The 23,586-nt window shown below is 45.0% G+C and overlaps 1 protein-coding gene across 6 annotated transcripts in view; it reads right to left on the bottom strand.

Moving 5' to 3' along the window:
* Window positions 1-23,586, bottom strand: part of lmo3 (LIM domain only 3) — a 57,047-nt gene that overhangs the window by 20,134 nt on the left and 13,327 nt on the right. The gene's annotated exons all lie outside the window — the stretch shown is intronic.

Raw genomic sequence — 23,586 nt, 5'->3', positions numbered from 1 at the left:
CACTGTTTGGTAGAATGGATAAAAAGAAAAAATATAGTGTTCAAGATGTGCTAGAGTTTATCACTGCAGAGGAGAGTGAGTATGAGGGATGTGAAAGATTCTGGAGACCCTAATTACATCCCCTACAAAGACGTGGAGAGTGATGAATCAAGTGAATCCAGTGATTCAGACAGTTGTGATTCAAGTGATTTAGAGACAGAGCCACAGCCATTTGGACACTGGGCAGCCCAAAGCAGCTATCAAAGGACAAAAATTCTCCTGGAGAAAGAAAACGTTCGAAGCCCCTGAGATCACATTCAAGGGACCCTGTGCCAAACCTCCAGATGAGATCCACACTCCACTGGAGAACTTCAAAAACTTCATCACAGATGATATGCTGCTGTTGTTAATGGAACAAACAAATTTATACAGTGTACAAAACTCCAACCATCTGAGAAATGTAAATACCGCTGTTAAAGAACTAGAAATACTCATTGGTCTCTGAGGATGGGTCTATGCCAAATGCCTGGAAATCGAGCATACTGGGAAAATGACACCAGGTGTCCTATGGTAGCAGATAACATGTCCCGCAACCGATTTCAAACCCTGTTGGGATCTCTACATTTCACTGACAATACAGATTTATTACACAGAGATGCAGAAGACAAGTGCTGGAAGATCCGTCCATGGCTTGAAATGTTTCGTCCCAGAGGAGTACAACTCTGTTGATGAGCAAATGGTACCCTTCAAGGGGACACACGGCCCAATCAGGCAGTATGTGAAGGGAAAGCCCCACCCCTGGGGATTGAAAATCTGGGCCCAGTGCTCATCCTGTGGTATGCTCCATGATTTTGTTGTTTATCAAGGTGGTACTGGGAAGAAGACTTTAGTTGGGATTGGAGGAGATGTTGTGGTGAAGTTGTGTGAAACTCTGCCAGCTGAGCAAAACTACAAAGATTTGCTGATAACGTCTTCTCCTCAGCCTCACTTGTGCTCACACTTCTTCAGCGACAGATCTACCTTGTAGGAACACTTCGTGGAAATCGCATAGCAGGTCGTCAGCTTGAAGATGAAAAAAGTCTTGCCCAGAGAGGCAGAGGATCTGTTGATGCCAGGGTGACTAAGGAGGAGAGCATGGTTATTGTGAAGTGGTATGACAACAAATCTGTTACCCTCATCTCATCCTATTGTGCAACTGAGCCTCAAGATACAGTCCGTCACTTGAGCAAATCGGGCAAGGCATTTGTTGAGGTCAAAAGGCCACACATTGTGGAGTACAACACATTCATGGGGGGTATCGACCTGCTTGACGCCTGCATTGCAAGGTACAAGTACCACATGAAGTCACGGAGGTGGTATCTCTACCTGTTCTGGCAAACCACCATGCTCGGTGTTGTCAACGCATGGTTGATTTACCGCCGTGACTGCAAGCTACGTGGTGTCCAAAAGCCACTGAAAGAAAGAAGCTTCCAGGCAGAAGTTGCCACAAGCCTGATCCTTTGGAAATCACACAGGGGGGCCCATCACAGAACAGAATTCTGTTTTTAAAAGCAAGAAAGTGTTTACAGAATTACTTTCTAAATATGGAACAAATTGTATGCCCAATGTGACGCATATGTGACATTTCAGATCTGGGGCAGTGGGTGGAGCTATTACAAAAAAAACTTCAGAAATGTGTTATATATGATTCATTTGATATAACTTACAACCCCCGTAATTTTCATGAAAGTAGAAATAGGTCTGGGTTTTTAAGGGTTAAGCTCCCAGTTGTGATGATGATCTGAATCTGGTGTGGGTCCTCGTGTGTGAGCACACACCTGAAGACCCGGAAATTCAAGGAAACTGTTTTGTGAGCTTTTAGCTGAGATTCTGATGTTTCTACCAGACCTGGAGGCACAGCTCGTAAAACCAGATGTTCTCCTGCTGCCCCGGTACCGGGGGCGTTGGGGCTCAACAGGTTAACAACACCGTGCTTGTCCGATACAGCCTCAGGACATCGAAGCTCTCTGCAGGCACGTTCAAGAGTTTCTTGATATTCAAGTAATCAGAGAGTCAGTCTCCTTTCTCTTCACCTATTGTGGTAATCCGGTTGTGCATACGCTATAGGAAACTCAACTTTCAGACGATAAAGGATGCGTTCACACTTCCCAATCTGGAAGCCACTTTGGTTGGGTTTTTGGGCCAGCTTGGGGTTTTCTTGACCTAAAGTCTGTTTATTATCAGATTGAGGAAGCAGATAAACCCAAGGCTGCTTTCATCTGCCCCCTGGGCTTCTGTGAATTTAACTGCATGCCTCAAGGTCTGACAAATGCACAAAGCAAACTTCAAAGACTAACAGACCATGCATGGTGGATAGGCAGTTGAAAGAGGTACTAGTTTCCTCAATGACTTGTTGACTGTGTTCTCCAAAACCCTGAAAGAACATGAAGCAAGGTTGTTGGAGGTTGTACTGGTACCGGGCTGTGACATTTATGGTTTTCAGAGTTTTTATCGTTATTTTTTTTTTAAAAATCGTTTTTATTGTTAACTCAGTTTTCCTGGGTCTTTTCCCAGGTGTTATGAATGAATCTTCTTTTTTTTTGGTACTGGTTTTATTTTGTTGTATTTATCCGCGACACCTTAAGGGCCGGTCCATGAAAAGACTGTCGGACATAAACCGGTTCATGGCGCAAAAAAGGCTGGGGACCGCTGGATTAAAACGATCACCTGTAAAATGTGTATTTTTCCAGATCTCAGTGTGGTACCTGGGGCATGTGGAGCCCCACAGTACAGTTGGGATGGTTTCAGAGAAGATCTCTGCCCCGTGCACCTGCCCAGGTCATCAGAAACTCAGAGAAACCCGTCCGACACAAGCCTGGATTGAAGGGTATCGATTCCACAGTTCCAGTTCACTGGATGCTGAGTCAACCCACAACTTTGATGTGACTGTCCACACATCTCTGAATCCAGGCCTATTATAAAATTGTTGGTGTCCCTGTGACAGATTTATTTGGGTTTCCTAAGGAGCCTACATTACATTTTACAGTGAAAAACTATAAATAAAAATTCACCACGTCATATACCATGTCTGCGTCAGGACGGACCCGGCCATAAAACTCTAAAATTTTAACCTCTAAAAATGGGGAACAGGGTATAAACTGGCTTCCAATCTTGGTAAAATGAATTAAAGCTTCAGTTTAGTCACATACTGACTGTTTGCACAGAGGAAAAACTACAAATAGTGTGTCTTTGTCCCAAACATCACTGACGACACTATACACAATGATCAAAAATCCAGTGGAAGGAAAAATGTGTCTTTCTCTTCCTAACTTTCACGTGGGTCTCTCATGAAGACTCTTTAAAATATGATTGGTTAATAGTTTGAATACAGGCTAAATAATAACTGTCGTTGAAGGCGTGCCATTTTCCCCATCAAATTATACAAAACAGAAAAGCGTCCCGCTCTCGACCTCTTCTTCAGTTAATGTGGCCCATCTCATCAGGATGTGAGACAGACATCCAGCACACGTGACCCTCCTTCAAAGTTATTCGCTTGTGATTAAGATCACCCAATTTGATCCTTTAGCATTTTAGCTTACATGTGAAAAGCCCAATTTAATTACAGGAACTCCAGAACACTCAGACTGAAGCATTATTGGGAAGGTAATCGCTAAATGTGTGAAGTGAATTGTGGTATTGGGAGGTTAATGGCAGCCAAGCTTCCCTTGACACAACAGAACAATTATAGGGTGTTTTGGGTGCTTTTAACATCTCTGTGCCACCTCACTGAGCTGCAAGGTGGAAATTGCACAGATAGACAAATTTGCTTGTGTTATGCTAAATGCCATGTGACCCTCTAGCATATGACATAACATGACATAGTCACACAGTATTTACAAACAAGTTATGAGACTACTTTTATGCTTAAAATATTAAATGTATATAATTTAACTTAAAAGCAAATTTGATGCAAAATGAAGCTGAAGCTTGTTGTGACCTGAAAAATGATAAATATGATTGATTGACACACCAATTGTTGCTCTCACTGTAACAAGCCATCAGAAACAATGTCTTTTTATATTTATTCCTAAGTACGAACAGCCTTTATATCAGAATCAGAATACTTTATGGAAGGAAATTATGTTTATCTATATATCACAGTGAGGCATTATGCACAGGAACACCTACATTTGCTGGAGTGTCTTGGCTCCTTATTGGTTGAAAATGCGGTGATGAAGCACAATGTGTGACAAAGAAAAGGCAGACAAATGAATTCTTGATAATGAATCTGAGCAAAGCCCGGGCCTGGTCAAACCCAACGATGACAATCCTCTAAGAAGCTTTCTGTAGCACAAATGTAGATCAAGTTTTTGTCACAAGATGAACAAAAAAGGCTGATACTAGCGTTAGCATTGCTTTACTCAGAACACTTTTCCCAGCTGAGTATGGTTCTGAACTTAACAGTGGCTCATGAATCGCTGCACAGAATATGCACATTTTTGGTAGGAATGTACATTATTGCATGATGTGAAAACATTGATTGTTGTAATATTTCATTATTGGCAGAGAGTTAAGAGCCTAACCTGATACAAGCCAGGAGGACCCCAAGCTTTACTTCAGTTCTTGCTGACTGTTGTTTGACTGTTTTAACAGCCAAACAGATGTTTTTGCCACCATGAGGATTATTTGACGCACCGTTTGTAAAGTGAAACATGTTGAAGTTAACGGCAACATTTTTCCACATTTAGCTCAAAACCTTACAAAAACATGTCTTTTTTGAGTCATTTTTTACAACATTTAGTAAAATAATTCTAAGTTTTTATATTTAAAAAACAGTTTTAATGTTAAATCTAAAATAATTAAAATAAATAAAAGCTTTATGAAAACCTCCGGTGCAAAAGTGTGCTGGTAGGGGTCAGATTTTGGTATTACCAGTATTTTGCTAAATGTTGTAAAGAATGACTTGAAAAAAACATTTTCTGTACGGTTTTGAGCTACATGTGAAAAAATGTTGCAGTTAATTTCAGCATGTTTCACTCTACAAACGGTGCCCATGAGGATTAACAATGAGGTCTGATATCAATGTTGTGTTTAGTGAACACTGAGAAATGCGCATAGAAAATAGTGAGAATAAGATAAGATAAGACTTTATTGATCCCACAACGGGGACATTTTTGCGTCACCTCAGCTCAGGTACAGATATATGAAGGAAATACAAAAATACAATTAAGTACAATCAATGAAAAAAAGTAAGATACACTATATACAATGGTAGCACACACAGTATGTGATTATGGATATAGTTGGAAATATGGAAGACATAAACTATATAGCTTGGAAGGTCATGGAGGGTCCATTATGCATGAAGTGGTGACCGTGGATGTTCACAGTGTCCAGTGACTCATCACATCGTGATTGAGGAGTTATAGAGTCTAACTGCTGTTGGGATGAATGATCTGTGAAAGCGCTCCTTCCTGCAGCTTCCTGTGTTTCAGTCTCTGACTAAAGGAGCTGCTCAGCCCACTCACAGACTCATGCAGTGGGTGATGTGGGTTGTTCATGATGGATGTCAGCTTTACTAACATCCTCCCCTCACCAACCACCTCCACAGACTCCAGGGGGCATCCCAGCACGGAGCTAGACCTCCGCACCAGTTTGTCAATGCTGCTCCTGTCCCTGTCCGTGCATCCACTCCCCCAGCAGGGCACTGCATAGAAAAGGGCAGATGCTACCACAGTGTCATAGAATGTCCTTAACAGAGTCCTGCAGACTCCGAAGGACCTCAGTCTCCTCAGCAGGTGGAGTCGACTCTGGCCCTACAGGACGTCTGTATTTGTTGTCCAGTCCAGTTTATTGTTGAGGTGAACACCCAGGTACTTATAAGAGTCCACTATCTCAATGTCTTTCCCTCGGATGTTCACCGGTGTTGTAGGGGGTGACTTCCTCCTGAAGTCTATGATCATCTCCTTTGTCTTGCTGGTGTTGATTTGGAGTACGTTGGTCTCACACCAACCAACAAAGTCACTGATGACCCCCCTGTATTCCTGATCATTCCCGTCTGATACGCATCCAATGATGGCTGTATCATCTGAGAACTTCTGTAGATGGCAATTGTCCGAATTATAACAGAAGTCTGAACAGGAAAGGTGAGAGAACCGTGCCCTGTGGCGCCCCCGTGCTGCAGATTACCGCCTCGGACACACAGTCATGGAGCCTCACATACTGTGGTCTGTTGGTAAGGTAGTCGATGGTCCATGCAGTCGGCTGTTTGCCTACTCCGGCTCCCTCCAGCTTCCCTCTCAGTAGTGTGGGTTGGATGGTGTTGAACCAAGATGGCGCCGCGTATGGTCGCCCTGGTGCTTCAGTGCGTTACAGAACCTGAATGCTCGGAAAGCTCCCGGCCCAGACGGCGTGTCTCCTGCCACCCTCAGACACTGTGCAAACGAGCTGGCCCCAGTGTTTTCTGGCATTTTCAACTCCTCACTGCAGGCATGTCATGTGCCTGCCTGCTTCAAGTCCTCCACCATAATCCCTGTCCCCAAGAAACCTAGGATCACTGGACTAAATGACTACAGACCCGTGGCTCTGACATCTGTGGTCATGAAGTCATTTGAGCGCCTAGTTCTCTCCCATCTCAGGACCCTCACGGCCCCCCTCCTGGACCCCCTCCAGTTTGCATACAGAGCCAACAGGTCTGTAGACGACGCCATCAACATGGCCCTACACTTCATCCTGCAGCATCTGGACTCCCCAGGAACCTACGCCAGGATCCTGTTTGTGGACTTCAGCTCTGCCTTCAACACCATCCTTCCAGACCATCTCCGAGACAAGCTTTCCCAGATGAATGTGCCTGACCCCATCTGCCGGTGGATCACTGACTTCCTGACGGACAGGAAGCAGCATGTGAGGCTGGGAAAGAATGTCTCGGACTCCCGGACCATCAGCACCGGCTCCCCTCAGGGCTGTGTTCTTTCTCCTCTGCTCTTCTCCCTGTACACCAACTGCTGCACCTCCACCCACCAGTCTGTCAAGCTAATCAAGTTTGCAGATGACACCACCGTTATTGGACTCATCTCGGACGGGGACGAGTCTGCCTACAGGAGGGAGGTTGAACGTCTGGTGTCCTGGTGCAGCCACAACAACCTGGTGCTGAATGCCCAGAAGACAGTGGAGATTATTGTGGTCTTCAGGAAACACACAGCTCCACTCCCCCCCATCATCCTGACTGACACCCCCATCACCTCTGTGGACTCATTCCGCTTCCTGGGTACCACCATCACCCAGGACCTGAAGTGGGAGCCCACCATCACCTCCGTCATCAAGAAAGCCCAGCAGAGGATGTACTTCCTGAGGCAGCTGAAGAAATTCAACCTGCCAACACGGACGATGATGCAGTTCTACACTGCAATCATCGAGTCCATCCTCACCTCCTCCATCACCGTGTGGTACGCTGGAGCCACTATCAGGGACAAACAGAGACTGCAGCGTGTTGTGCGCTCTGCTGGGAAGGTGATTGGCTGCAGACTCCCATCTCTGCAGGACCTGTACACCTCCAGGACACTGCGGCGTGCAGCTCGGATCTCAGCTGACCCTTCTCACCCTGGACACAGTCTGTTTGACCTGCTCCCCTCAGGCAGGAGGCTCCGGTCCATTCGCACCAGAACCTCTCGCCATAAGAACAGTTTCTTCCCCTCTGCTGTTGGACACATGAACAATAACCATATGACTGTTCCCACCACTAACACATGACCCTACGCTGTGTCACTGCATCATTCCATGTTTGGCACTGATCACCACCTGCACTCATGTATATATCTTTCTACGTAGCACTCTTAATTCTTATTCTCATGTATATATCTCATGTATAGCTCATGCACATATCTTTCTACGTAGCACTTTTAATTCTTATCCCTACTTTTATTTTTTCATGTCTATTTAAGTGCTATTTATGACACTATGTTTGCACTGAAGCACCGCAGCAATTTCCTAATGTTGTAAACCTGCTCAACATCCATCCATCCATCTTCATCCGCTTATCCGAGGTCGGGTCGCGGGGGTAGCAGCCTAAGCAAAGAGGTCCAGACCTCCCTCTCCCCAGCCACCTCCTCCAGCTTGTCCGGGGGAATACCAAGGCGTTCCCAGGCCAGCCGAGAGATATAATCTCTCCAGCGTGTCCTGGGTCTGCCCCGGGGCCTCCTCCCGGTGGGACATGCCTGGAACACCTCGCCCAGGAGGCGCCCAGGGGGCATCCTTGCCAGATGCCCGAACCACCTCAGCTGGCTCCTTTCGATGTGGAGCAGCAGCTGCTCTACTCTAAGCCCCTCCCGGATGGCCGAACTTCTCACCCTATCTCTAAGGGAGAGGCCAGCCACCCTTCGGAGGAAGCTCATTTCCGCCGCTTGTATCCGCGATCTCGTTCTTTCGGTCACTACCCACAGCTCGTGGCCATAGGTGAGGGTAGGGACGTAGATCGACCGGTAAATTGAGAGCTTCGCTTTTACACTCAGCTCCCTCTTCACCACGACTGACCGGTGCAGCGTCCGCATTACTGCAGCCGCAGCCCCAATCCGTCTGTCGATCTCCAGCTCCCTTCTCCCATCACTCGCGAACAAGACCCCGAGATACTTGAACTCCTCCACTTGGGGCAGGAACTCATCCCCGACCCGGAGTGGGCACTCCACCCTTTTCCGGCTGAGAACCATGGCCTCAGATTTGGAGGTGCTGATCCTCATTCCCGCTGCGTTACACTCGGCTGCGAACCGCTCCAGTGCGAGCTGGAGGCCCTCACCCGATGAAGCCAACAGAACCACATCATCCGCAAAAATCAGAGATGAGATTCTGAGGCCACCAAAGAGAAAGCCCTCCGCCACTTGGCTGCGCCTAGAAATCCTGTCCATAAAAATTATGAACAGAACCGGAGACAAAGGGCAGCCCTGGCGGAGCCCATCACCCACCGGGAACGAGTCCGACTTATTGCCGGCAATGCGAACCAAGCTCTTGCAACGGTTGTATAGGGATTGAATGGCCCGTAGCAATGGGCCAGACACCCCATACTCGCGCAACACCTCCCACAGGACGCCCCGAGGGACACGGTCGAATGCCTTCTCCAGGTCCACAAAACACATGTAGACTGGTTGGGCAAACTCCCATGCACCCTCAAGTATCCTCGAGAGGACAAAGAGCTGGTCCAGTGTTCCGCGACCAGGACGAAAACCGCATTGTTCCTCCTGTATCCGAGGTTCGACTAGCGGACGAACCCTCCTCTCCAGCACCCTGGCATAGACTTTCCCGGGGAGGCTGAGGAGTGTGATCCCCCTGTAGTTGGAACACACCCTCCGGTCCCCCTTCTTGAAGATGGGGACCACCACCCCGGTCTGCCAGTCCACAGGTACTGCCCCTGATCTCCACGCAACATTGCAGAGACCTGCTCAACATTTGGCAATAAACCCCTTTCTGATTCTGATTCTGAAAGCACTGGAGAAGTCAAAAAACATGATCCTCACAGTGCTCCCCGCCTGCTCTAAGTGAGAGAGGGATCGGTGTACCAGGTAGATGACAGCGTCATCCACCCCAATTCCAGAACGGTAGGCGAACTGCAGGGGGTCCAACACTGAGCCCACCAGTGGCTGAAGGTGGTGCAGGATGAGCCTTTCCATGGTCTTCATCAGATGAGAAGTCAAGGCAACAGGCCTGAAGTGGTTGGGCTCCCTGGGGTGTGCAATTTGTGGCACCGGAACCACACAAGAAGTCTTCCACAGTTCAGGAACCCTCTCCAGGCTCAGGCTCAGGTTGAAGATGTACAGGGCCACCTGACAGAGCTGGTCTGCACAGTCCCTGAGCAGTCTGGAGCAGATTCCATCCGGACCTGCTGCCTTCCTTGCCTTCGTCCTCTTGAGCTGATTTCTCACCTGATCAGCTGTGAAGCAGATGTGAGGCTGGGCTGGAGTGGGGGGTGGGGCTCGCTTTGTTGTGGATAGATGTGTGGATAGGGGTGAAGCAGGGTTGTGTTGAGAGGAGAGCTCAGGTGACAATGGCATTGCACCCGGAGGGGGGCGGCAAATGGAGGGGGGGTTAATGGAACCTGGGGGGTGGGAGAGGTGATAAGTGGGCTATTGTCAAATCTGTTAAAAAACAGATTCAAGTCGTTAGCCCACCCCCGGCCAGCAGACTCTGTGGCTCCTCCATTGTCCTGGAAATGTCCAGAGATTTGTTTCATGTTCCTCACATTTACTGTCTTTGTCCTGTGAACTGACCTTAGTCAAATAAGCACTGTGATGATCACATAATCTACACAAAGAAAATGTATGTTATCATAAATAATCTTATTTTAGCGAACAGGAAATAGAGCTGTGTGTGTGTGTGTGTGTGTGTGTGTGTGTGTGTGTGTGTGTGTGTGTGTGTGTGTGTGATGTTTGCCAGCAGATCTGCCACCTTTGTCTGTGTGAAACAGAAAGCTCAGCTCTCATTGATCAAGCACTCTAAGTCATGGCAGCTGAGAAATCGTCAGACTGACAGCATGGCTGCAGATTGCTTTGACTGCCTCTTTAGCATTTCACAGATTTAAGTCCAATGGAAAACTGATACCTACTATCAGCAATCAATACAGCAGGACCCCCTCAGCACTACTGTGTCTCGCAGCTGCTCACCACTTTGGGTTTTGATGTCGATGCAGAAACACACTAATCATTTCATACCACCAAACCAATCACACACTGGATTTCCTCTCAGTGGTGAAACTTTGGCTTGACTTACATTTTCAGGCTCTTAGCTTGAACAACCATTCTCAGATCTTTCCTTAAAACCATTCAAGCTCCGCCTTTACAGGTTCTTTAAAGTCAGAAAACGCATCTTCGGTACCTTATGTAGCAACAGATAAGGCTTGCAGCAGCCAGCACACACAAAGGGATGCAGAACTGGATGTGCTGTCAGGTAACTTAATGAAGTTGTTAATTCTTTCACTGAGTCACTTGTTTGTCAATGTGCCCTGGCCAAGGGCAAAGCAGTTTTGCAGTATTAGCATTCATCTCTTTGGCCTTTTCATGAATAAATCAGGCTGTTAAAATTGCCACATTTACATCTCATTTTACAGGAGCACAGAAAGACGCTATAACTGCCGATAGTTAGCTTTGCAAGGCTCTTTTCTCTTTGGAGTATCTGTTATCACAGATCCAGGTTTTAGATTTATTTCTTCGTTTATCATGATGCAGAGTACAACATCAAAAACACTGTAACACCTTACAACAGAACTTCATGTTCTTCCCAAGTCAGCACAGAATACATTTGAGCAGTGCTGATTATCTGAAACACCTCACTGGCATGTGCACTGGGAACAGCCTGGAGCTGGGGGAGGGTTACAGTGGTGTCTGACCAGCTAGTAACTGAGAACTCAGAGGTTCAGTACAGATCTCATAGCAATGCCACATACTGTCTGTAGGTGGGACTGCCACCAACCAAACCGACCTCCTCTAACACCTGTAGCCAGATCTGCTTCCACGTCTGTATCTTATGTTCATTTGTAACACATGCAGATTCTAGGTTTGATCAATTCTATTACCATGAGGTGATCGCTTTCATCAGACACAAACAGGCTATGGGATGCATCAGTAACACACAGCAGCAGTGCTCATCACACTGAACCGAACCAGCTCCAGCTAATCTCAAACCACAGCTCGACAACTACATCTGCACAGATCCTCACTGAGCTGTTAGTCAAAATACTCTTGATACAGAATGGCTAGCTAACAGGGGTCAATCTTTCTTTGTCCTGGAACTCTCTACATCCCCAATCTGTTCCATAGTTCTTCAATCCTCCTGTTGCTGGACATTCATGCAAGCCACATGAATCATGCAGATGCATTGATGTCACAATAACCTCCTGTCACCTGCAGCTATTAAACACTAAAAGCTAAAGAGTGTGAGAAGTACAGGTCCACGTGGAAGTTTCTCTCTATGTGACGCTTCACTTTCCAGAAGTGAGGGAAAAACATTTGTGATGTGTGTGTGTAACGTGCATACAGGATGAAAACTGTGGATGATTCTCCACCACAGTACAAAAACCACCTGTGCCAGAACGTGAGGGGCTTGCAGTAGGGTCCATGCTGCATGTCATCATGTGTTAAACAGCAGTGTGTTATCGTACTCTCACATGCCTGTAGAGGAGAAATGGCAGCCAAATGTGCTGCAGCCAGCATTGACTGTAGCCAGGCAAGACATGGAGCCCAGGCTTACACAGTGTCCATACAGGGCACTTTATTCATACACAACATTAAACATGACAAAAAACCCAACAAACAAAACCAACTAACAAAAATTGCTCTAAGCTACAGCTACAAGGCCTCCTGCAACGTAAAGGCACACAGCCCTTTGTGTCGTTCTTCAATCAGTGTCAAACCAACGGGTGTTAAGACCAAGTGATCCTTGAATTTAATAAAAGATGTCAAGAAACAGTTTTGGAAAATGCGAGTCCATCACATCACAGGTTACCAAGTCTAATCCTGTAACCGCGAATTGGATGGATGATGACTTTTGAGTTTAGTTTTGGTTTCTTTACTTCTCTGCAGTGGACAGATGCATCAGTGAGGGTGATGAGCTAGAGTACCGGGCTGTGGTTGGCTGCTGTGTCATGTGGTACAAGCAGAATCATCTATAGTTCAACGTGACAAATACCAAAGATTTGATTGTGGACATTAGGAGGACGCCTGTTTCAGTCGAGGGGGGCGATGTGGAGGAGTATTAATACCTTAGAGTACACTTTGACAGTAAACTGGACTGACCACTGCCCTCTACAGGAAGGCCCAGACTCGTCTCTATTTTTGGAGGCGTCTGAGATCTTTGAACATCTGTCGGACGATGCTCAGGATTGTCTATAATTTATTTCAGTTTGTTACTGCTCTTATTGTCTTGGAGCGATTGTAACCACACATTTTCTTAGGGATTAATGAAATATTCTGATTCAACAAAGGAAAAAAATAATCACAAATTTGTACATCGTGCACAGATAAATGTGTGTCAGCATCCCTGGTGTCGGTTTACACAGTTACTCTCATACTAAACTGACCTGTATGTGTGTTTTTCTGTATTAATGCATAACATCAATTTTTCTTTTTGTTTCTATGAAAAGTTTTCCAGTGAATAACTGAACAAATCTTATTTTTGATTTTCTTATTTTGCTGTAATAACGTACCTTACAACATAAAGCGACTGTTGTTGTGATTTGCTTCTCTATAAATAAAGTTGCATTGAATTGAATTAGTAACTTTGACTTCGTTTTGCAAAGAAAAATTTTTTACTCAGCATTTTTTGGAAGCCAGTCAAGTCCTTCAGGGAATGCAGTGATTGACTTGATGTGGTGATTTGGATTGAGGCCTGCGCCACCAGAAAAAGGCAGAGATCTGAAATATTTAATAATAATTTAAAAACTCTTTAAAAAACTATTGGCTCTGGTGGCTGCTGATGTTGATATTTTTTAAGCACTGCATTTTTATGTTACTATCATGACATTAAAAAAAACCCAACTCTCCCTAATTGTCTTAACTAAAGCCTTAAATATTAGAGCTCTCCTGCCTTAAAATACTCCCCACATAGCAGATTAAAAATAGGCTATACTTAAGACCCAAACCTGTCCTTAATCTGTAAAGCCTCAAGGATCATCAAGAGGAAAAGGGAGGCAGGTAATCCAGTAATATATGCATAGAAATGACCTGTGGCATTCCCCATAAAGATAGGGCAGTAAAGGTCAAATAGCCTCCAAACTGCACTAGAGTTTAATTAAAAAGACAGAAGTGCATTTTGAATTAGAATTTTGTAGTGGACGGGCACATTCACTGTTCAGTGAAAAGGTGAGCTGAGCCTGTACCTGCCCATAAGCCATAGCACCATCTTTCTATTCCTTTAATGTCAATATAGACCATTTTATTAAGACCATAAAGGTCAGTCTGGAAGGACAGAGGATATCAAATAAATGGGATGAGAGTAAAAACCACATAAGCTACCACTGGCAACTTAGTTCAACTGAGCTTGAGTCGTGTCAGAAGGTAGAGCAGCTGACAGTCTGGTGTCGATGACAAGAGTGGAACCCAGTTTCAGACACATGAATGGCTTCCCGGTTCTCATCTACATATGTTCCCCCAGTTCTACAAGCTGTTCGTTCTCGTGCCCCACCCTCCCTGCCTGCCAGGCCCGGGAACCGCTGCCAGCCCCCTTCGATGCCTTCCCCAGACTGCAGCTCGGTTCATGTTGAAGCCTTTCACCTTCATCTACTAAAACGCCTTCAAACCTAAAATGAGGACGTGGAAGCTTCTTCAGCTCTAAGAGCAACTGGTGGACAGTCCCAGATTTGAAGCCCTATGGGAGTGTCCCTAAGTGGGTCTTGGACCCCCTATTGACCCTCTACCTAATCACATGAGCCAAGGTGTGAAACTGGGTGAGGGTCACAATAAGCCAGGGTTTCAGGTGAGCTCATTGTGAAACCTGGCCCCACCCTATCATGTGATTTCCTGAGGTCAGATGGCCCAGGATGCGAGTGGGCGTTAAGGTGTCTGGGAAGACAGTTGGTGTTGTAAGCCCCGCCTCTGTTCAAAGATGGTCGCTCACAGTGGACATAGATGCTTCTTTCACTCCTCTCTCAAACCATCTGTCTTCTCTGTCCAACATGTGAACATTGGCATCCTCAAAGAGTGACCTTTGACCTTTAGATACAGATGGACTGCTGAGTCTTGTCCTGTGGAGGTGGCTCTTCTGTGTTGTGCGTTTGTGAAGTGGCTGTTTGGTCTCTCCGATGTAGAGGTCTGGGATACACCACATTGTTAAGTTTGTGTTTTGGAGTTTTGTCTTTGGGATGAACCAGTTTCTGAGCGTGTTGCTGGGTCTGAAGTAAACTGGGATGTCGTGCTTGGAGAAAACTCTCCTGAGTTTCTCTGGGGTAAGCCCAACTAGGATGACTGCATGTTTCAGAGGGAACCTGATTACTCCAAGTTTGTGTTCCAGAGGGTGGTGGGAGTGAAGGAGGAGGTACTGGTCCCTGTGTGTGTGGGCTTCAGGTAAACTTCAATGTTGAGGTTTGACATCCATGTTTGTGTCTGTAGATATAGAATATTTAGGACGTAGGACAAACCATACAATACTGTATAAGGCTCAGCCACCTATTTATTCCATACTTATTCTATACTTGGAAACAAGTGCAGCAATGTATTGAAACATACAGTGTACAAGAAAAACACAGTATTTCCAATTCACTGCCAGTTCCACCATTACCACTTTATTCTCCAATCCAGACTTGACCCTTTCTCAAGGTTTCTTGTAATTAATTAAGGTACTACTCAGGATTATTTCTCCAGGCTTCTTGAAGGACTTTCCAAAGCCTGGTCCAGGGCTTTCCATTAAACTGGTACTTGGTGCCACATGACCGCAGCAGTCATGTGTTGCACAGCTGTGCGCTACAAAGACTCAAAGTCCAAACATCTTTGCCTCCACTTCCTCTTTATTGTTCAGTGGACATGAATTGCAATTCCTCTCCCGGTTGAACATCACTTACACAACACTTCATTTTTTCACTAGTGGCATTCCTGCGACAGAGAATGTGGTCAAAGGCCATTCCCCTGTTTCCTCAGTGGGCACCTGAATATACTAACCTTTCCAATATAAACGCAGTAGTTCATAAATGGCTCTCATAAGTTGATCCTACACTGCTTCAGTAATGTGGGGTCTGGGCTCAGGGGTGCCCATGTCTAACCCATTTCCTGTTTTTCTACCCAGGTATGCTTTGACCTCACTGGCAGTTGTAACGCTGGACCCGTTAAGCATAGACAGGACGCGGACGTGATGACAGCACTACTTTATTTTCGAATGTGATCACACTGTGGTTTTTGTTGTCACTGGGACACAGACACTCCTGTTCTGCTCTCACGTCTCTGCCCCTCTGACTGTCACTGTGAACATATAAAGAGACATAATCACACTCATGTCCCAGCACACCTGTTCACCCCGCCCCTGCGCCGCCCCGAGCTCACTGCGTCACCCCTCTGCAGCCGGCCAGAGACCACACCCACGCCACAGCAGTATGTTTGGGATCACAGTCATCCTGAAAAACGAAGCCGCTGTCAATCAATCCCCCACACTACTGTCTGCAGTGCCGAACCATGACGTGGCCTCCACCGTGTTTTACAGATGGCTTTGCACGGGTGGGGTGGCTGTAGCAGGTCATTTCCTCATTGGAAGGTTGGTAGTTCGATCCCTGGCTGCAGCCCAAATATCCTCGGGCAAGACACAAACTCAAAGCTGCACTCTGATACGTCCATCAGAGTGTGACTGTAGACAATAGAGCTTGTGTGAATGTGTGACTAAGGCAAGTTGTGCGCTTTGAATGCTCAGAGTAGCAAAGTGCTGTATAGGAACCAGTCGCATTCACACACTCACTGTCGCATCTCAATCCCGACCTCTTTTCATCTATTGAACCAGAAATGTAAAATCTGCATCTATCACTCCATAAGAACTGTCGCCACTGATTTCCAGTCCAGTTCTTGCACAGTTTGAAACACCTCAGCCTTTTCTTCTTGTTTCTGACAAACAGTAGAAGCGACGACTGCAGGGCGAGATACAGCTCTCAGTTATTTGCTTGGTTTTTTCCCCCTTTTTCTTAACGACATGACGCTCAGATGCTGTTAATGTGCTATAAATGTTGAGCATAGTTAAGGAAACCAGTGCATATTTACTAGGGGTGCAACGATACTCGTATCGATATTGAACCGTTCGATACAGTGCTTTCGGTTCGGTACGCATATGTATGAACAATACAACATTTTAAATTTATTTTATCAACTTTCCTTCTGACGATGCTGTCTGTGTTGAGCGCTCAGTGGATCTGCGTTCGACTACTCCGCCTAGGCTGCACTGTCCAGCGCAGATCCACTGAGCGCAGCGCAAGCTAGCAAGACAGAAGCTAAGCCCGTTGCAACATGGCAAATTGAACCTCCCCCACCCTCATTCAGATCTGACCTTTGGAACTATTTTGGTCTTCATGTGACGTATGACCCTGAAGGTAAGCGCGTCATGGACTAAAGTAAAACAGTATGTTGGATGTGCCACGCAATGCTCAATTACATGGGTGGGAACTAGCGTGTTAGCGCAGTTAGCTCGTTAACGTGTTGGCCGTCCAGCCCCACGCACGGGGCGATCCGCGGTAGCTCGTTAACGGAGATTGGCCGTGTTGTGGCGTTAACGTCATTTCAGATTAACGCTGACAGCACTAGTGGGAACACAACGAATATGACTGCACATTTACTCCGACAGCATCCTAGTGCAAAGACAAAAACAACAAGCATGCATGCTACAAACTTTAGCCGAGTCATTTACAGCCGTTAGCACAGGATTCTCCTTATGGGGACCTGATATGTTTAATATGCTGCTGAGAATATAGCCCAGAAGAAGCGTATAGTAGAGCTTTTATTTTGAAAGAGCCATTTCTCTGTAATAAACTCTCTTTTCCAAAGATGAGGGATTCCTCAATCAGTTAGATTTAGTTTTTTATCCCTTTGTTGTTTCAGCAACATTAAATATTAAAAACTGCACTTTTGAGTTAAAATATATATTTATAATTTGAATAAATGACAAATTAAAAAAGCATGAACATTTTTTTGTATCGAAAAAATATCGAACCGTGACACCAAAGTATCGAACCGAACCGTGAATTTTGCGTATCGTAGCACCCCTAATATTTACTACACATTTGTCATATTTGGTTCCTAATTACTTTTTTGCATTTGGGCCACTTAAGGCTTACATCCAGCTTGTCCAGGGCAGAAGGCCATCAGTGCCGACTCACTGCAACATGTGGCCTACATCCACATGCTCACATTAAGAAGGGAGACAGAATGGATGTTGATGGAGCCATGAATCAGTGGAGTTGGTCTAAAAAGACTGAATATTTCAGAATGTCGATTACGACCTTCAATTATTCACTTGAATATCCTGTTCTTTAAAAAACAAGTAATCACACACTAAACTGCTTGTTACATTATTATTATAAATGTAATGATGGAAACAATTTGATCCGAATGAGATTTAAAATACATGAATGTTAGAGGCGAGAGGCTTTTCTATTCGCCGTCTGCCCGCCCCTGCAGATAAAGCTTGACTTGATGTCACAGTCAGGCCTGACACTGATATGGAAACTGACAATGCGTCATGAGCCAGATAAAAGCATGATGCATTTTTCATTTGTATTTACACACAGGGTTACACAGTGACTGTGGAGTAGAAAGTTGATCTCAGTGAGGAGAAAATGTGAACGATTAAACTGACCCATCATGTACATGGAGGCTTATCCCTCACTGATAGCCAGCTTTTCCAAACATTAATAAATCCAGCAGTGTTGATGGTGCTGTGCATTTGCTGGCAGTTACAATCTTACTAAAACCACTGTAGAGGAAAATTGAAGTTGGATTAAAAAATGAATGAACAGATAGATAAATGAGTGTTTTCCTGGTGCTGCCTTTAAAACGGATGCCTACAATTTACAGTTTTCCATTAACAGATGCCCAATCGCCTTTCCACTCCTGCATCCAACCTTGGACTCCTCACATTAGCACCGACACGCACGCCACAGTCTTCCTTTTCTGCACATTTTTAAACTCACATGTGTCAGTCTGTCTGCTCTCCATCCTCCGAGCTTTCATCCCTCTGTACTGTGGAAATCAAATATCAGCATAAACAGTGTTGTCATGCTATTACCAGTATCACCAGTGTAAGCTCTGGTTTCACAGGGGTCATAAAATAATCTTGTTGTATTTTCCCACATTCAGAGAGAGAGTGAAGCACAAAGATCATAGCTTTGACTGTGTTTGCATTTGTGCTGATTCTTCAGGTTTCCCCTGGTGTGTTTATTATTGTTGTTTTTAGTTTTTATTGCAGGTGTTGTGCTGGAGGATTACTATTTCTCTGCTGGTGGGACTACATCGTTCTGGGTTCCAGACGCCTGAAGAATTCTATTAACCTTGATTATGTCAGGCCTAATAACGTGTCACCCTGCTAAATAGTGGGGTTCACGTGGAGAAGGATGTGGGTGCATCATGCACTCGACAAAGCCAGCGGATTATAGAAATCTTCTTGTGATGTTGCTAACCTGAGTGGACAGATTGAGATAAACTAAATAAGTAGAAATAAAATAGTTAAGGTTGGTGTGTGTGTGTGTGTGTGTGTGTGATAGTGCAGTCACTGATTGCCCTGGGTGTGGCGGGCCCTGGGTGTGGCGGGCCCTGGGTGTGGCGGGCCCTGGGTGTGGCGGGCCCTGGGTCTCTTTGTTGGATGGTGGATGCTGCAGTTTGCTATATTTGCCATTCATTAATCCAAAGGCAGGGACCTCACATGACACTAGACATCCAATCAATTCAGTCACCTTGAACTTCGAAGATGAAAGAGTAACTAATCTCATTCTTCGCCGTCATTCCTGCTCCAAAATACTCCCCCCGTGTTACAGTCTAGATTGCTGTTGATCACAAACCGTTCACATCAAGTCAGTCAAGGACTTTTGTTCTCTGACAGATGACAGAAGCCGGCACTTGTCAGCAGGACTGGTCCTCAGCTTGAACAGTATTGTGTTTGAGCATCTTTCAATGCCAGTCTTGATCCGCAGTGAGCTCTTGTGCTCCCAGTAATCCCCGTAACCTGTCTTTGCTTTTCTTAGAAAATATAAAGGAATCTTTAAGTAAACTAAGTAAGGAATTAAAAAAAATTCCCATGTTGTTGCAGTATATGAATGACTAACCTCGTAATGTGGATGGATTATCTCAGTTGTTCTCCTGACTGAAGTTTGGTCCGTTTACAGCATCCTGCCATCATTCTAACCCTCAAACAGAAGACTTGCATAACATACATGTCCTACCTGCCACGGAGAACTTGTAGTAATGAGAATCGATCTGATCTTCATGTTACTCAGGGCTACCCTCCCGACACTGTTCGTGACTTGGGTATTATTCCAGTCTTGATGTACTCGTTTATAAAAACTGTCTCTTGACATTCTTAACAAACTACTTCTGACCTTTTATATAAATGCAGAGACAGAACGAATAAACCTCACTCTGTACCACCTACAGCTCTGTAAGGACCATCGGAGGTAATGTCCATGAAAATGGGAATTTATTAAGGTTGCTCCAGTTATTAATTGGAGATCTGATACTAGAGGCAGAGCCTGCTTGGCTTGTGCTGCTAAACTCGCTGTTGCTCCTCGACTTGACCAACAATCTTCTTTGTTCCTCACTTTTTGTGCTTTGCTGGAATTCAGCTTGAAAGAACAAAGTTTATATTTCAATGATATTATATATAATATTTAAATAAACAGGAGGTTTGTCCTGTTTGCTCATTGAACTCAGTTACTGCACTGTTCACATAGTCGCCCGCCCGAGTGTCGAGTTTAACCCTCAAAGGTTGATCGTCATCACAAGGCAGGCGGCGTTTTGAAAGTGATAACTCAGGAACGAGGCAGATGTTTGAAACTGATACCACAGCTGTATCTACTGAAACTCTGACAAGTTTCAATCTCAATGACCTCAAGGTCAGAGGTCAAGTTCACACTTTGTCATGTTATTATTCCAGAATGAATTAAATTGATCTTCAAACACAGTACAGTGGTGCTGTGATTAGCACTGTTGTCTCACAGGAGGTCACAGATCCACCAGGCCGGGGCTTCCTGTGTGGGTTCTCTCCGGGTGCTATGGCTTCCTCCCACAGCAGGGCTACGTTAGTGTAAGTGTCAATGTGAGTGTGAATGTCTGTGCTTGTTAGCCCTGTGACAGACTGGCGACCTGTCCATACCCTCTCCTCCTGTGACAGCTGGGCTTCCCTGTAACCTCAACCCTTCACACAAAAACTCATCATGACAAAGTTTAAAAAGAAAAAAGTTTGCTTGAAATTCTTGTGAATTCTGTTAAATTCAGAACGATGAGTCTGACGGAGCTGCAGCACGGCTCTGTGGACAGAGGAGAACCTTCTGGAAGGGCAAACAGCACAACACCAATCAGGCCTGTGTGGGGGAACCCACTCCTAAGTAAAAGCCACGTGACACCTGGAGTTTTCCAAAAGGCCCCCAAAGGACCAGAAACCAAATCAACTGATTCTGGAATAAGACCATAAACTGACAAGAATACCGTCTGGATGGAAATGACGCCTCTGCATGATCACAAGCATCAATAACTCCACACACTGGTACGAAGAATGTCCCGAACAGTAACAGCACAGTAACACTAACAATCAGTACATGAGTATTGTTACTAACATGATGGTTGATTCATTTGTGCTGGCTAAGGGTGAAACTCACCGAAAGGACACGAGAAAGATTTGAAAAAAACGTTAGTGTGTCCTCGTTTTTATGATCGACGGTCGAATGCATTTAAGTAACGTACATGTTTTGTACTTGAGTATATCTCACCACTCCACTGCATGTCACATGGAAATGTACTTTAGTCTACTGCAGCTTTTAGCTTAAGCTTTAATGTTTTTAAAAGATGAAACCAGTGGCTCCACCTAACCTGAAGCTGTGGTTTGGGTAATATTTCACTTATCAAAGTGGACACGAAACACTCCACATATTCAGGGTCATTCACATCACGGAGCCCTGCTCTAAAAACTGTCATAGATTTAACTCCATCCATCTGCTTCTGCTTCTCCTTTTCAGGGTCGCGAGGGCGCTGGAGCCTATCCCAGCTGTCGCAGGGCGAGAGGCGGGGTCCACCCTGGACAGGTCGCCAGTCTGTCGCAGGACCAACACACAGAGACAGACAACCATTCACACCTATGGGCAATTTAGTATCTGCATGCGCTTATATAAATGTAACTTAAAGTTATTTAAAGTAATCAAAAAACAACATTTACATTGTACTGTGTTAACAAGTGTTTTAGGCATAAATACTCTGAGTACAGTCGAGGCAGCTCCTGTGTTTTTTCCTTCATCACATTCTGAGTTACTTTTAATAAGTAAGAAATGTATTACACACACTTTTCATGTGGTTGTTTTTCTGTGAGCTGCATTGTTTACACTGAACAGCTGATGGCACTGAATATACCTCTGTGACTGGACTGAACCAAACCTGCTGTCCTGAATGATCTACAGAGGAAACAGCTGAGAGCTGGAGCTAAAGAGCAAAAGGGAGGAAATATGAACAGTCTCATCCTGGGCAATCAGACGTCTTTCAGCAATAAGGTGGGAATGCTACTCAAGACCACGAGGGAATTCCAGGAGTGCAGTCTGTCAGTTGTCCCAGTAGAAACCACAGAGCACTGAACCTGCTGTAGAGTCATTGTGTTTCACAGCAGGCTGAGCAAAGGCTGTAACTAAGGAGTTTTCAGGGTCATGTGATCCACAAGTTTTAAGTGTAATGTTAAAAGTAGAAACTCTAGAAGCACGGGACTCGATGTGGACACAAAGGTAGAGTGGGAAAAATAATACAGTGAGTTCAAACTAGTTTGACGGTGAGAACGCTGTCGAGAACATGTTTCCTGTTGGAGCTGCTGGTCGAATCTGAAGAGGGGGACGAGTCCAACGTTTTGGAGCCCAAACAGAAACAAACGATCCTACAGGAGGAAGAAAAGTCGAGCTGAACAGCAGGTTTATTAGAAATGATCGATGGAAGATGGAAGACAACTACAATGTCTGTGTCTATCGTGGGACAGGATGTTGCCCACTGCTATCAGGGAAGACGATTTGAATTTAAAGAAACTAAAATACTTTTTAAACTTTTGTTTCAATTACGAATAATAATTGAGTCCGATTTGACTAATCAATAGTGCTTTTCATAACACACTGTATAGCACACACACATGTGCATCTGCATATATCTGTGTGTGTCTATACACGCACCAGGCACTTATTATTATTATTAGTAGTAGTAGTAGTAGTAGTACTGGTCGTATTAACTGCAATAACAAAATAATTCCCAATTCGGGTTTAATAAAGTACATCTCATCTTACTCTCTCCTCTGGTCTGTTACTTTGCAACATCTAGCAGGGCAACACAGCAGACACACACACACTCGTTACTGTGTGCTGAATGCAACAAACATGACGCAGTGCAAAAATGCATGTTGTATGTATCACTTTTCAGAGTTTGATTTTGTAAAATTGTAGCAGAGCAGGAAAAGCAGAGTTTTACAGAACATTGGCCAACGACAGCATCCAAACATGAACTCTTACAGCAGGCATAGATCCTACAGTCCCACCCAGCTGTCACCCACTCTCACTGCAAAGATGAAAACAATCTCTCCATTCATAATTCATCTGACCAAACAGGTTTTATCAGTGGTCGACACTCAGCCAATAATACACACAGACTAATTAATGTAACAGATTACTGCTTCATCAGCAAATTAGGAGCCATGGCTGTGTCTTTAGATGCAGAGAAAGCTTTTGAACAGGTAAACTGGGAGTTTTCATTAGAATCTGCACAAATTTGGATGGTTCAGTCTTCATACATTGAATCTAAATGCAGTGTTAGGATAAATGATCTTACTTCCCAAACCTTCAATGTCAGGAGGGCCACCAGACGGGGCTGCACACTTCCCTCCTCACTTTTGGGTGTTTGTATGGAAAAACGTAGATGTTAAAGAAATTCAAAATGAAACTACAGACCATAAGATAAGCCT

Source organism: Aulonocara stuartgranti (assembly GCF_965226115.1).
Source record: "Aulonocara stuartgranti genome assembly, chromosome: 17".
NCBI classification, from domain to species: domain Eukaryota; kingdom Metazoa; phylum Chordata; class Actinopteri; order Cichliformes; family Cichlidae; genus Aulonocara; species Aulonocara stuartgranti.
Note: the sequence above shows the minus strand (reverse complement) of the source record. Positions and strands in the feature narration are given on the sequence as shown.